The sequence below is a fragment of the Salvelinus alpinus genome, chromosome 12 (genome assembly GCF_045679555.1).
Source record: "Salvelinus alpinus chromosome 12, SLU_Salpinus.1, whole genome shotgun sequence".
Classification (NCBI taxonomy): Eukaryota; Metazoa; Chordata; class Actinopteri; order Salmoniformes; family Salmonidae; genus Salvelinus; species Salvelinus alpinus.
The window spans coordinates 6914766-6929234 of record NC_092097.1 but is presented as its reverse complement, the minus strand read 5'-3'; the positions used below and the strand labels follow the sequence as shown (position 1 = coordinate 6929234).

At 42.7% G+C, this 14469-nt stretch overlaps 1 protein-coding gene across 2 annotated transcripts in view; it reads right to left on the bottom strand.

The window, feature by feature from the left end:
* The window catches only part of LOC139535405 (metabotropic glutamate receptor 4-like), a 332761-nt gene extending 319097 nt beyond the window's left edge, over window positions 1-13664 (bottom strand). The window contains exon 1 of one of the 2 annotated variants that reach the window (XM_071334772.1): window positions 12261-13664. The gene's annotated coding sequence lies outside the window, so the exon portion shown is untranslated. The remainder of the gene's footprint in view (window positions 1-12260) is intronic. The other variant, XM_071334769.1, reaches the window with a different exon arrangement.
* Window positions 13665-14469: the final 805 nt, after the last annotated feature.

Here is a 14469-nt window from a genome sequence, read left to right as displayed (position 1 = left end):
CAGTTTATTAGGTACACCCATCTAGTACTGGGTCAGACCCCCTTTGCCTACAGAACAGCTTGAATTATTTGGGGCATGGAAATGTTGCTCAATTGGTATAAAGGGACCTAACGCAATGCCAGAAAAACATTCCGCACACCATTACAACACCGCCACCAGCCTGTACCATTGACACCGGGAAGGATGGGGCCATGGATTCTGACTGCTTACGCCAAATCCTGACTCTGCCACCAGCATGAAGCAAAAGGAACAAGGATTTGTTAGACCAGGCAATGTTTTTCCACTCCTTAATTGTCCAGCGTTGGTGATTGCGTGCCCACTGGAGCGGACTTGTTTTTAGCTAATAGAAGTGAAACTCGATGTGGTCGTCTGCTGCAATAGCCCATCCGTGGCAAGGACCGACGAGTCGTGAGTTCCGAGACGCTGTTCTGCACGCCACTGTTGTACTGCGCCGTTATTTTCTTTTTTTGTGGCCCACCTGTTAGCTTGCACGATTCTTGCCATTCTCTTTCCAGCTCTCATCAACGAGCTGTTTTCGCCCACAGGACAGCCGCTGATTGAATGTTTTTTGCACCATTCGCAACATTCTCGGGATAACCCTAGACACTGTCGTGCGTGAAAACCCCAGGAGGCTGGCCGTTTCTGAGATTCTGGAACTGGCATGCCTGGCACTGACCGTTTTGCCCATTTAACGTTCAATCAAACAGTAACTGAATGCCTCAATGCCTGTCTGCCTGCTATATAGTAGGCCACGGCCACGTGACTCACTGTCTGTTGGAGCAAACCATTTTCGTGAATGGGGTGGTGTTAGGAAATTTGTTAATAATAACTAAAACAATTTCTAGATTTAGATAAAACTATAACTAATTGAACTCTGCACGCCTAGTGAAAGAGATTTGTGCTGTGGGTTATAAAGTAAGCAAAAAGGGTCGTTAAACTATGGTTGAACTGACCCAACTTAGCCCTGAGATGTTTAGATAAGGCTGTGGGTAACTTTTTAGGTCTTACATTATCTTGAGTTGTCTGCTAAAGTGGTAATAAATTATAGTGAGCCTTCAGGAGAATAAATGATATTGTGTGTCATGTGTGTGCGCTGGGGAGTTGGAATGAACTTTTGAACCTGTTTTATATTGGTCAAGAGGAGGAGATTTATTCTGTAAACCAATGACGTCATATCTTGTATATAAACTGTTGTTTATGGTCAAATGGGAGCGTGCTCCGAGAATAAATACTATTATCTAATTTTAATAAGACTGTATCCTGTCTATTTTATGTTAATAAGTATCTTACAAATTCTTATAAATAGACAGATTGATTTTAATTAATGAGTACATAGAGGAATCATTTAATTCCTTTAACAGGTGGTGTATCTAATAAACTGGTTAGAATAATACTGTGAAATTGTGAAAATTATGATAATATCCTTTTAGTGTAAGAGCTGTTTGAAAAGACCACCTGATATTTCAGCTAATTTAGCATGGTAAGGGTTTTGGACCGCAAGGCGGGATAAGTGAATCTCTCTGCCAATAACAGCTAGTTTTCAGGTTGCATATCCCTCCTATTAGGCTCCTCACTCAGACCGCTCCCAGCATTCCTTTTTGATAAAAATCTATTTTTGTTCCTTTTTGACTATTTTAATTGAAAACAATCTAAGGTACTTCATTGTTACAGAGAAAATATTTGATATTGACATAAAAACAGCTGCAGTGGACCTTTAAGAATACTTGATTTTAAAAAGGCTGATTTCCACTGAACATTAGCATTATCATAGGATGATGTTGGTAAGCAAGTGAATGTGCAAATCCAATGTGCAAAAATGTTCTAGAACAAAATAACTAAACTTCTAAATGCTTTTGCATGGTGCAGCACATGAGACTTTCAGACTCTGTGTTTTTTTTTTATGACTACACAGTAAAACAACGGTAGTTGAAATCACAGTGTTGAAAAAAAATGTGGGTTAAATTGACTCTACTGGGAGTTATCTTAACCGTCAAGAGAGTGATACTCTTCCTGGAGTTAGTGTTGATAACTGGCAGGGCCAGCTCTAGCCTTTTGTGGGGCCTAGGTGAGATTTGGTTGGGAGGCCCCCCAATTCTACTAATTTTGCCATGGGGCAGAGAGAATTTCCTTCAATTCTACACATTTCACCAGGTCGGTATTCGGCCATAATTACTACAAGTTTAGATAACTGGCTAGACTAACTTACCAATCTAAAAATTGTTAACTGACATGGTTAATTGAGTGACTGTCAGTGATTGATAAAACAAGAGAAAAACTGCTGATGCACAACCAAATGTCGAACTTACACCTTATGCATTCTACTATTCTAACTCTCAACAGTAACTTGAGACCCCCACTGAGTTCCTAAAATAAAAAGGGGGTCCTAAGTGACTGCTTATGCCTGGAGCCGGCTCTGATTGGGAGTCCCATAGGGCGGCGCACAATTGGCCCAGCGTCGTCCTGGTTAGGGTTTGACCGGGTTAGGGTTTGACCGGGCCTGAGTTACTGCCTGTAACTCAGGCCCTGAAGCAAGGATATGCATATATTTCTTTTTATTTTTAATTTTTTTCACCTTTATTTAACCAGGTAGGCAAGTTGAGAACAAGTTCTCATTTACAATTTCGTCCTGGCCAAGATAAAGCAAAGCAGTTCGACACATACAACAACACAGAGTTACATATGGAGTAAAGCAAACATACAGTCAATAATACAGTAGAAAAATAAGTCTATATACAATGTGAGCAAATGAGGTGAGATAAGGGAGGTAAAGGCAAAAAAGGCCATGGTGGCGAAGTAAATACAATATAGCAAGTAAAACACTGGAATGGTTAATTTGCAGTGGAAGAATGTGCAAAGTAGTGATAGAAATAATGGGGTGCAAAGGAGCAAAATAAATAAATACAGTAGGGAAAGAGGTAGTTGTTTGCGCTATGTACAGGTGCAGTAATCTGTGAGCTGCTCTGACAGCTGGTGCTTAAAGCTAGTGGGGGAGATAAGTGTTTCCAGTTTCAGAGATTTTTGTAGTTCGTTCCAGTCATTGGCAGCAGAAAACTGGAAGGAGAGGCGGCCAAAGGAAGAATTGGTTTTGGGGGTGACCAGAGAGATATACCTGCTGGAGCGCGTGCTACAGGTGGGTGCTGCTATGGTGACCAGCAAGCTGAGATAAGGGGGGACTTTACCTAGCAGGGTCTTGTAGATGACCTGGAGCCAGTGGGTTTGGCGACGAGTATGAAGCGAGGGCCAGCCAAAGAGAGCGTACAGGTCGCAGTGGTGGGTAGTATATGGGGCTTTGGTGACAAAACAGATGGCACTGTGATTATAAACTGGATGCAGTCTATAGAGTAGGGTATAGGAGGCTATTTTGTAAATGACATCACCGAAGTTGAGGATTGGTAGGATGGTCAGTTTTACAAGGGTATGTTTGGCAGCATGAGTGAAGGATGCTTTGTTGCGAAATAGGAAGCCAATTCTAGATTTAACTTTGGATTGGAGATGTTTGATGTGAGTCTGGAAGGAGAGTTTACAGTCTAACCAGACACCTAGGTATTTGTAGTTATCCACATATTCTAAGTCAGAGCCGTCCAGAGTAGTGATGTTGGACAGGCGGGCAGGTGCAGGCAGCGATCGGTTGAAGAGCATTTAGTTTTACTTGTATTTAAGAGCAATTGGAGGCCACGGAAGGAGAGTTGTATGGCATTGAAGCTCGCCTGGAGGGTTGTTAACACAGTGTCCAAAGAAGGGCCAGAAGTATACAGAATGGTGTCGTCTGCGTAGAGGTGGATCAGAGACTCACCAGCAGCAAGAGCGACATCATTGATGTATACAGAGAAGAGAGTCGGTCCAAGAATTGAACCCTGTGGCACCCCCATAGAGACTGCCAGAGGCCCGGACAACAGACCCTCCGATTTGACACACTGAACTCTATCAGAGAAGTAGTTGGTGAACCAAGCGAGGCAATCATTTGAGAAACCAAGGCTGTCAAGTCTGCCGATGAGGATGTGGTGATTGACAGAGTCGAAAGCCTTGGCCAGGTCAATGAATACGGCTGCACAATATTGTTTCTTATCGATGGCGGTTAAGATATCGTTTAGGACCTTGAGCGTGGCTGAGGTGCACTCATGACCAGCTCTGAAACCAGATTGCATAGTGGAGAAGGTATGGTGGGATTCGAAATGGTCGGTAATCTGTTTGTTGACTTGGCTTTCGAAGACCTTAGAAAGGCAGGGTAGGATAGATATAGGTCTGTAGCAGTTTGGGTCAAGAGTGTCCCCCCCTTTGAAGAGGGAGATGACCGCAGCTGCTTTCCAATCTTTGGGAATCTCAGACGACACGAAAGAGAGGTTGAACAGGCTAGTAATAGGGGTGGCAACAATTTCAGCAGATAATTTTAGAAAGAAAGGGTCCAGATTATCTAGCCCGGCTGATTTGTAGGGGTCCAGCAGCTCTTTCAGAACATCAGCTGACTGGATTTGGGAGAAGGAGAAATGGGGAAGGCTTGGGCGAGTTGCTGTGGGGGGTGCAGTGCTGTTGACCGGGGTAGAGGTAGCCAGGTGGAAAGCATGGCCAGCTGTAGAAAAATGCTTATTGAAATTCTCAATTATAGTGGATTTATCGGTGGTGACAGTGTTTCCTATCTTCAGTGCAGTGGGCAGCTGGGAGGAGGTGTTCTTATTCTCCATGGACTTTACAGTGTTCCATAACTTTTTTGAGTTTGTGTTGCAGGAAGCAAATTTCTGCTTGAAAAAGCTAGTCTTGGCTTTTCTAACTGCCTGTGTATATTGGTTTCTAGCTTCCCTGAAAAGTTGCATATCACGGGGGCTGTTCGATGCTAATGCAGAACGCCATAGGATGTTTTTGTGTTGGTTAAGGGCAGTCAGGTCTGGAGAGAACCAAGGGCTATATCTGTTCCTGGTTCTACATTTCTTGAATGGGGCATGCTTATTTAAGATGGTGAGGAAGGCATTTAAAAAAATAACCAGGCATCCTCATCTGACGGGATGAGACCCCGGCCAGGTCGATTAGAAAGGCCTGCTCGCTGAAGTGTTTCAGGGAGCGTTTGACAGTGATGAGTGGAGGTTGTTTGACCGCTGACCCATTACGGATACAGGCAATGAGGTAGTGATCGCTGAGATCTTGGTTGAAAACAGCAGAGGTGTATTTAGAGGGTAAGTTGGTTAGGATGATATCTATGAGGGTGCCCGTGTTTACGGCTTTGGGGTGGTACCTGGTAGGTTCATTGATAATTTGTGTGAGATTGAGGGCATCAAGCTTAGATTGTAGGATGGCTGGGGTGTTAAGCATGTTCCAGTTTAGGTCGCCTAGCAGCACGAGCTCTGAAGATAGATAGGGGGAAATCAGTTCACATATGGTGTCCAGAGCACAGCTGGGGGCAGAGGGTGGTCTATAGCAGGCGGCAACGGTGAGAGACTTGTTTTTAGAGAGGTGGATTTTTAAAAGTAGAAGTTAAAATTGTTTGGGTACAGACCTGGATAGTAGGACAGAACTCTGCAGGCTATCTTTGCAGTAGATTGCAACACCGCCCCCTTTGGCCGTTCTATCTTGTCTGAAAATGTTGTAGTTAGGGATGAACATTTCAGAATTTTTGGTGGTCTTTCTAAGCCAGGATTCAGACACGGCTAGAACATCCGGGTTGGCAGAGTGTGCTAAAGCAGTGAATAAAACAAACTTAGAGAGGAGGCTTCTAATGTTAACATGCATGAAACCAAGGCAATTACGGTTACAGAAGTCATCAAAAGAGAGCGCCTGGGGAATAGGGGTGGAGCTAGGCACTGCAGGGCCTGGATTCACCTCTACATCACCAGAGGAACAGAGGAGGAGTAGGATAAGGGTACGGCTAAAAGATATGAGAATTGGTCGTCTAGAACGTCTAGAACAGAGAGTAAAAGGAAGTTTCTGGGGGCGATAAAATAGCTTCAAGGTATAATGTACAGACAAAGGTATGGTAGGATGTGAATACAGTGGAGGTAAACCTAGGTATTGAGTGATGATGAGAGAGATATTGTCTCTAGAAACATCATTGAAACCAGGTGATGTCATCGCATGTGTGGGTGGTGGAACTGAAAGGTTGGATAAGGTATAGTGAGCAGGGCTAGAGGCTCTACAGTGAAATAAGCCAATAAACACTAACCAGAACAACAATGGACAAGGCATATTGACATTAAGGAGAGGCATGCTTAGTCGAGTGATCATAAGGGTCCAGTGAGTAGAGGTTGGTTGGGTCACGGCGATTCAGACAGCTAGCCGGGCCATCGGTAGCAAGCTAGCATAGGATGGAGGTCTGTTTTTAGCCACCTCGTGCGTTTCCGTCAGTAGATTAGTGGGGTTCCGTGTGGTAGAGGGGATCAATCCAATTGGCAAAATAGATATAGTTATAGTGACCCAAGAAAAATTGTCCGATAGACTTATTCAGATAGCAGCCGATAAGACAGCTAACGATTAGCGGGCTGCAGATGGGCGTTCAGGTAATGTCGCGACGGAGGTGCCAGTTGGATAACTCCCTCGGGCAGATAACGTCGGTAGTCCAGTCGTGAAGACCCGGTGGGGCTCCGCATTGGCAGTAAAACGGGTCCGGATATGTGATTGTAGCCCATGAGTGGCTGATGGAACTCTTCAGCTGGCTAGCTCCGGAATAATTGATGTTTGCTCCGGGATCAACGTAAGCCAATAGTCACACGGGTAGCAGCTAGCTAGCTGCGAAATCCAGGTGTAAATGTCCAGAGCTTGCGGTTAAAATCAGGGAATATGGAAAGAAAAATAGGTCCGGTATGTTATGGTCAGAGTCACGTTGTACAAAACTGGCAATAGATTTTCGATCTAAAGTAATAGCTAATGACCACAAACCGTGGTTAGCTGAAATACTAACGTTAGCCAGTAAACTGGCTAGCTTCTGGGTAGCTACTGGCTAGCTTCTGGTTATATTCTTGGTACCATTTGAAAGTTGTTGTAAATGTGAAAGAAATGTAGGAGAATATAACACAATAGATCTGTAAAAGATAATACAAAGAAAGAAAAATACGTTATTTTGTATTTTTCTTGTACCATGATCTTTGAAATGCAAGAGAGAGGCCATAATATATTATTCCAGCCCAGCTGCAATTTAGAATTTGGCCAATAGATGGCAGAAGTGTATGGGCAAAGTTTTAGACTGATCCAATGAACCATTGCATTTCTGTTCAAACTGTTGTATCAAGACTGCCCAAATGTGCCTAATTTGTTTATTAATAACTTTTCATGTTTAAAACTGTGCACTCTCCTCAAACAATAGCATAGTATTATTTCACTGTAATAACTACTGTAAATTGGACAGTGCAGTTAGATTAACAAGAATTTAAGCTTTCTGTCTATGTCCTGGGAAATGTTCTTGTTAATTACAACCTCACGCTAATCGCATTAGCCTACGTTAGCTTAACCATCCCGTGGAAGGGGACACCGATCCTGAGGAATTTTTTTTTTACTGACTTGCCTAGTTAAATAAAGATGAAATAAACTCCATTTAGAGTAACCAGAGACAGGGTGTTTCTCAATATGCATACTACTGTGCTCCACACTCTCATGCTCCAAGTGCATTCTCAGAGGACGTTCTCTTGAGTTCTTGTGAGGATGAGAGTGTGGAGAATGCTTTAAACATTACATTTGAGAAGCACTCACACTCCCCCTACTGCATTACCTTACGCTGCTCCTCACCCTACTTTATTACCTCACGCTGCATCACCCCATTCACTGAACCTTCTTCCAGCCAGGACAACGGCAACAATAGAGACGAAACAAGATATACACCAAGCAAACGTTTTACTTCATAATTATCAGTTAGATATATGTGAATCGTTGTAATCGTTAAACAGGCCAAAACATTACCTAAAACTAATGTTATGCAAGGTACAATAGATTTCAATTCAGCTAACCATTTTTGTGGCTAGTTAGCTAGCCAGTTAGCCCTATTGACAATTGACTTACCCATTCGCTGAACCTTCCTTCTTCTTGCCAGGACAATGTCAATAGAGACGAAATACAAAGCAAACATTTTACTTCATAACTATCAGCTAGCTATGGGTGAATCGGAATAATGTAGCTAACCAGATAGTACAAACGGCAAAAATGACCTAAAACCAATGTTATCCAAGGTAGATGTCAATTCTTTGTGGGTAGCTAGCTAACAATTCTTTGTGGCTATCTATAGTATTAGTATTAGTATTAGCTAGCCAGTTAGCTCTTTTAACTTACTATGGCTTGCGACCTACGCACACTAGAGTGGGTATTGTAGGCAGGTAACCATGGCAAAATTAACATAGCATGTATTTATTAACAAGTTAAAATATTGTAGTCAGGCAACATATGAGATGTGAATAGGCAACATTTCATTCTGAAGTAAGAGTGCATTTTCTCTCGTTTTAGCTCAAATAATAGCCGCTGTACGTGGTTGTGTCATAATTCTTTGCATACTCTCCATTGAAGCTTGCATCGTTGCATGTTTCAAAATATGAACAAACGGAGTACGCATTTGAGAAGTGCCCTCCGTGCTCCTTTGATTTGGACTCATACTACGACCCTCCCGTGCTCCAATTTGCGTGCTCGGAGCACAGTAGAATGCATTTTGAGAAACACCCAGGGAGTTAAATGTATGGAGTTATCCACAAATGTGGGACGGACCTCATTGTCATATTTTCCTGAATGTTCTGTTTGTTTCAATATCTGTGTTTTCGCATCTGCATTGATTGTTTTTTTATTTCATGCTACACAAAGATAATAAACATACATTTTTCTAAACGAATCTAATAAGTAAGTGTTTTAATTTATATCAACCCGTTAGTGAGATAGTTGATCAAGTTTACAGTGCATTCTGAAAATATTCAGACCCCTTCACTTTTTCCACATTTTTTTACGTTACAGCCTTATTCTAAAAGGTATTAAATAGCTTTTTCCCCTCATCAGTCTACACACAATAGACCTTTTAGCAACCCAGCATTTTTTTCCATAAGTATTCAGACCCTTTACTCAGTACTTGTTGAAGCACCTTTGGCAGCAATTACAGCCTAATTGCTTGTAGCATCATTCTTTGGTATGACACTACAAGCTTGGCCCACCTGTATTAGGGGAGTTTCTCCCATTCTTCTCCGTTGATCCTCACAAGCTCTGTCAGGTTGGATGGGGAGCGTCGCTGCACAGCTATTATAAAGTATCTCCAGAGATGTTCGATCGGGTTCAAGTCCGGGCTCTGGCTGGGCCACTCAAGGTCATTCAGAGACTTGTCCCGAAGCCACTCCTGCGTGGTCTTGGCTGTGTGCTTAAGGTCGTTGTGCTCTTGGGAAGTGAACCGTCGCACCAGTCTGAGGTCCTGAGCGCTCTGCAGCAGGTTTTCATAAAGGATCTCTTTTTACATTGCTCCGTTCATCTTTCTGAAAAACATCCCCAGCATGATAGTGCCACCACCATGCTTCACCGTAGGGATGTATGGGCCAGGTGATGAGCAGTGCCGTCCTCCAGACGTGACGCTTGGCATTCAGGCCAAAGAGTTCAATCTTGGTTTCATCAAACCAGATAGTCTTGTTTCTCATGGTCTGTGAGTCCTTTAGGTGCCTTTTGGCAAACTCAAACGGGCTGTCATCTGTTTTTTACTGAGGAGTGGCTTCCGTCTGGCCACTCTACCATAAAGACCTGATTGGTGGAGTGCTGCAGAGATGGTTGTCCTTCTGGAAAGTTCTCTCATCTCCTCAGAGGAACTCTGGAGCTCTGTCAAAGTGACCATTGGGTTCTTGGTCACCTCCCTGACCAAGGCCTTTCTCCCCCAATTGCTCAGTTTGGCCGGGCGGCCAACTCTAGGAAGAGCCTTAGTGGTTCCAAACTTCTTCCATTTAAGAATGATGGAGGCCACTGTGTTCTTGGGGGCCTTAAATGTTGCAGACATTTTTTGGTACCCTTCCCCAAATCTGTGCCTCGACATAATCCTGTCTCAGAGTTCTACGGACAATTCCTTTGACCTCATGGCTTGGTTTTTGCTTTGACATGCACTGTCAAATGTGGGACCTTATATGGACAGGTGTGTGCCTTTCCAAATCATGCCCAATCAATTGAATTTACCACAGGTGGACTCCAATCAAGTTGTTGAAACATCTCAAGGATGATCAATGGAAACAGGATGCACCTGAGCTCAATTTCTTGTCTCATAGCAAAGGGTCTAAATACTTATGTAAATAAGGTTTTTATGTGTTTTGTTTTTAATAACTTTGCAAAAAATTTACAAAAACCTGTTTTCACTTTGTCATTACGGGGTATTGTGTGTGTATTGCTGAGGATTTTGTATTTATTTATCCATTTTAGAATAAGGCTGTAACGTAACAAAATGTGGAAAAAGTCAAGGGGTCTGAATACTTTTCGAAGGCACTGTATATAGTGTAGGTAGTCTTCATCTACTGTATTTCTTCCCTACTCTGACAGGCAATGTAAATGTAAAATATGAGTGATGTAAAAGTGCTGGATGTCATCCTGTAAATTAGCTTCCAACAGAAGTTTGATATCACATTGCAAACCACCATAATGTGACACACTAAGAAATATTCAAATGTCTTTGTACCCTTATAACTCAAAGGAAGTACACTGAAAGAGAAATGTCCTCTGCTGTAGTTGATTGTTAATTCAAAAACATAGAAAAGTGCAAAATGACAACGGAGTTGATTAAAAACGACACAAACTAATACATTAACAATTGGAGTTAAATGTAAGCAACTCTATGAGAGTTTAATATTTACTAAAATTAGTGTTGTTTTAACTCCCAAAATAATATCAACACATTGATCAGAGTAGTCTTAACACAAAATGGGTCGGGGTGGCCATTTCCCTTCACTGGAACTAAGGGGCCTAGCCAGAACCATGAAAAACAGCCCCAGACCATTATTCCTCCTCCTCCACACTTTACAGCTGGCACTATGCATTGGGACAGGTAGAGTTCTACTGGCATCCGCCAAACCAGGATTCGTCCTTCGGACTGCCAGATGGTGAAGCATAATTTATCACTCCAGAGAACACGTTTGCACTGCTCCAGAGTCCAATGGGGGCGGGCTTTACACCACTCCAGTTGACGCTTGGAATTTGCGCATGGTGATCTTAGGCTTGTGTGCAGCTGCTCGGCCATGGAAACAAACAGTTATTGTGCTGACATTGCATCCAGAGGAAGTTTGGAACTTGGTAGTGAGTGTTGCAACCGAGGACAGGCTTGTGTGACCTACCACTTCGCAGCTGACTCGTTGTTACTCCTAGACATTTCCACTTCACAATAACAGCACTTACAGTTGACCGGGGCAGCTCTAGAAGGGCAGACATTTGATGAACTGACTTGTTGGAAAGGTGGCATCCTATGACGGTGCCACGTTGAAAGTCACTGAGCTATTCAGTAAGGCCATTCTACTTCCAATGTTTGTGTATGGAGATTGCATGGCTGTATGCTCGATTTTGTACACTTATCAGAAACCGGTGTGGGTGAAATTGCAGAATCCACAAATTTGAAGGGGTGTCCACATACTTTTCGTATTGCCAAGAGGATGCCGTACAGCACAGCTGTAGATCATCTACACTGGAAAATAATTCAAACACTGTTTGCGTCCCCGCGGGATCTTTCTCCTGCGGGATCCTGGATGCATATGATCGGGGTATAGGGCTCTTTAGAAGGCACCTCACATAGCCTACTGTGCTATTCAAACTCAACTGAATAGAAGGGTCAGCTGCTCATACAATTTCATAGTGGGTCAAAAGTATACACTGATTTGTTATTCTTTATCCCACAAAGGCATGCATAAAGCAATGTAATTTATTTTTTTCACATCGTCAAAATTTGTTTTTATCGTTGGCTCTGCAGTCTAGATAATTTCCGTGTGGTAGGCTACGGGTGAGGACACAGACCTGCACACACATGCTGCGCCTTTACGCATAAAACAATCAATGTTTGCCTACAATGTTCGAGGCGTTGCACTTCTACGGATACATATATACCACATAATAATATTTCGACGTTTTTGTGCATTTATGTGCCTATATTTAGCAATTTTGTCATTATAGTAAAAATCATTACAGAAACTCGCTACAACACTTCCGTTTGTCGAAATGATTGTGTTCAGTTAATTCAATACAACCACATATTGAGTGTGGGCGTACAATAAATAAGTACATTTACATCAATTCGTATGAATTCCTTTGTCTATCATCTACGTTATCTTTGCATTTCAAAGTTGACCCATTTTATGGCTACTCACCCCTTTATCCTTCTCTGGTAGAATCTTCTCGGTGTGAATTGACCCATATCCAATTCACAAACATGTTGATGTGAGACTAAAGAAAAATGTTGTTCCTGCTGGTAATAGGGTGTAGATTAGGCCACTTGAAGAATGTCCTCCACCTCACTTCCAAAAAACTCCTTCCATCGTTTGAAATATCCCAAAGAAATCCATGCGTTTGCTGTCTCGATTCCAAAGCCGCTCGAGCGCTGTCCAGTGGAAAGTGGTTCTGAAAGTCTGGACTCGCCTAACTTTCGTTGCCTGCTGCTAATTGCCGATAAATCGAATTGACCAGTGGATTTAGTAGCGGTTATGCTACAGTCACTTATTAACTTTAAAGAACATATACTGACATGTCCTGATAATAAAAATGACTGAGAAGCAAACATTGCACGCCCGCGGAATGGAGACAGCACCCTCGAATCGATGGAGTGCACTCAGCGCCCACTGAATTAATTTGATCATAATGCAAAGCAGCAAAATGCACATATTATTGTGGTAAAATCATTGTTATCAATTCTGTTTCAACGCCGCTGCTGAGAACGGGATAAAAATCCCAAATATTTAACAATCGCACACCAGTTACAACACATGCCGAGAAAGAGTGCGCCATGCACTTAATGGTGTTGATATTCTTATTGATTTAGGTTACGTCGATTCGACCACCTGCTACATTAGCCTTCACTTCATTTCAGACTTGACGTTCACTGAGTTTAATTGTTTTGGAGTTATGCCCAAATCCTGCAAACGTTGAATATGTATAAGGATATTACTCAAAAGCGGTGTGGCAGACGCAGCGCATCGTCACGCGCAGGAAGCTTTACAATAAACACGTGAGACACAATTGCTTCGCCTGCCTCAATACATATGTTAGATTATCCTTTTTGAAAACCTAAATAGACAATTAATCGCTATGTTTTTGACATGCACATTATATATTTAGGCTTAAGTCCTCATATATCAACCGTGCATAAATGTCTTACTAAATTCTGTCGGGAAATTGAGATTCTAGGATTTGCGTGCGCCACAAATTATTAGGATTGATCAAACTGTCGCATGCAACATATCTACATGTTTCCAATGATACATAAGAGTCATAATACACCTGCTCTTTCCTTGACTGACCAGGTGAATCCAGTTGAAAGCTATGATCCCGTGTTGATGTCACTTGTTAAATCCACTTCAATCAGTAGATATGAAGGGGATGAGACAGGTTAATAAAGAAGGATTCTCAAGCCTTGAGACGTTTGGGACATCAAATAAAAAATAAAAAATGAAATTGTATTAGTCACATGCGCCGAATACAACAGGTGTAGAATTACAGTGAAATGCTTACTTACGAGCCACTAACCGACAGTACAGTTTAAAAAAATACGGATAAGAATAAGGGATAAAAGTAACACGTAATTAAAGAGGAGCAGTAAAAAAAAAAATAACAATATATACAGCGGGGTGCCGGTACAGAGTCAATGTGCCGGGGCACCGGTTAGTTGAGGGAGTATGTACATGTAGGTAGAGTTAATTAAAGTGACTATGCATAGATGACAACAGAGAGTGGCAGTGGTGTGGAGACGGGAGGGGGGGCAATGTGAATAGTCTGGGTAGCCATTTGACTAGACATGGATTGTGTATGTGTGCCATTCAGAGGGTGAATGGGCAAGACAACATTTTTAAGTCCCTTTAAACTGGGTATGGTAGTAGGTGCCAGGCGCACCGGTTTGAGTGTGTCAAGAACTGCAATGCTGCTGGGTTTCCCCCGCTCAATAGTATCAAGAATGGTCCACCTCCCAAAGGACATCCAGCCAACTTGACACAACTGTGGGAAGCATTGGAGTCTACATTGGCCAGCATCCCTGTGCAACACTTTTGACACCTTGTAGCCCTGACGAACTGAGGCTGTTCTGAGGGAAAGGGGGGTGTTTTGTACACTCAGTGTATATTTGTGCTTCGTGAATGAGCGCTACAACCCTGCCTGAGCAGACCTTTTCATGCTTGTGTGACACTTTTGAATGTGGGTTAAAAGGGAAATTAAACTATTATCTGAGTTTTTTCGCCCCTGCCTACTGGAGTAATCCTTGCTAGCTAGAGGGAGCGGAACCAGTAGACAGTGTCCTTCGCTCCCGCCTACCCTCACCATTTTTAACAAAACTGCGGGAAAACAGTGCCCAACAGGCAGGGCGAAGGACAC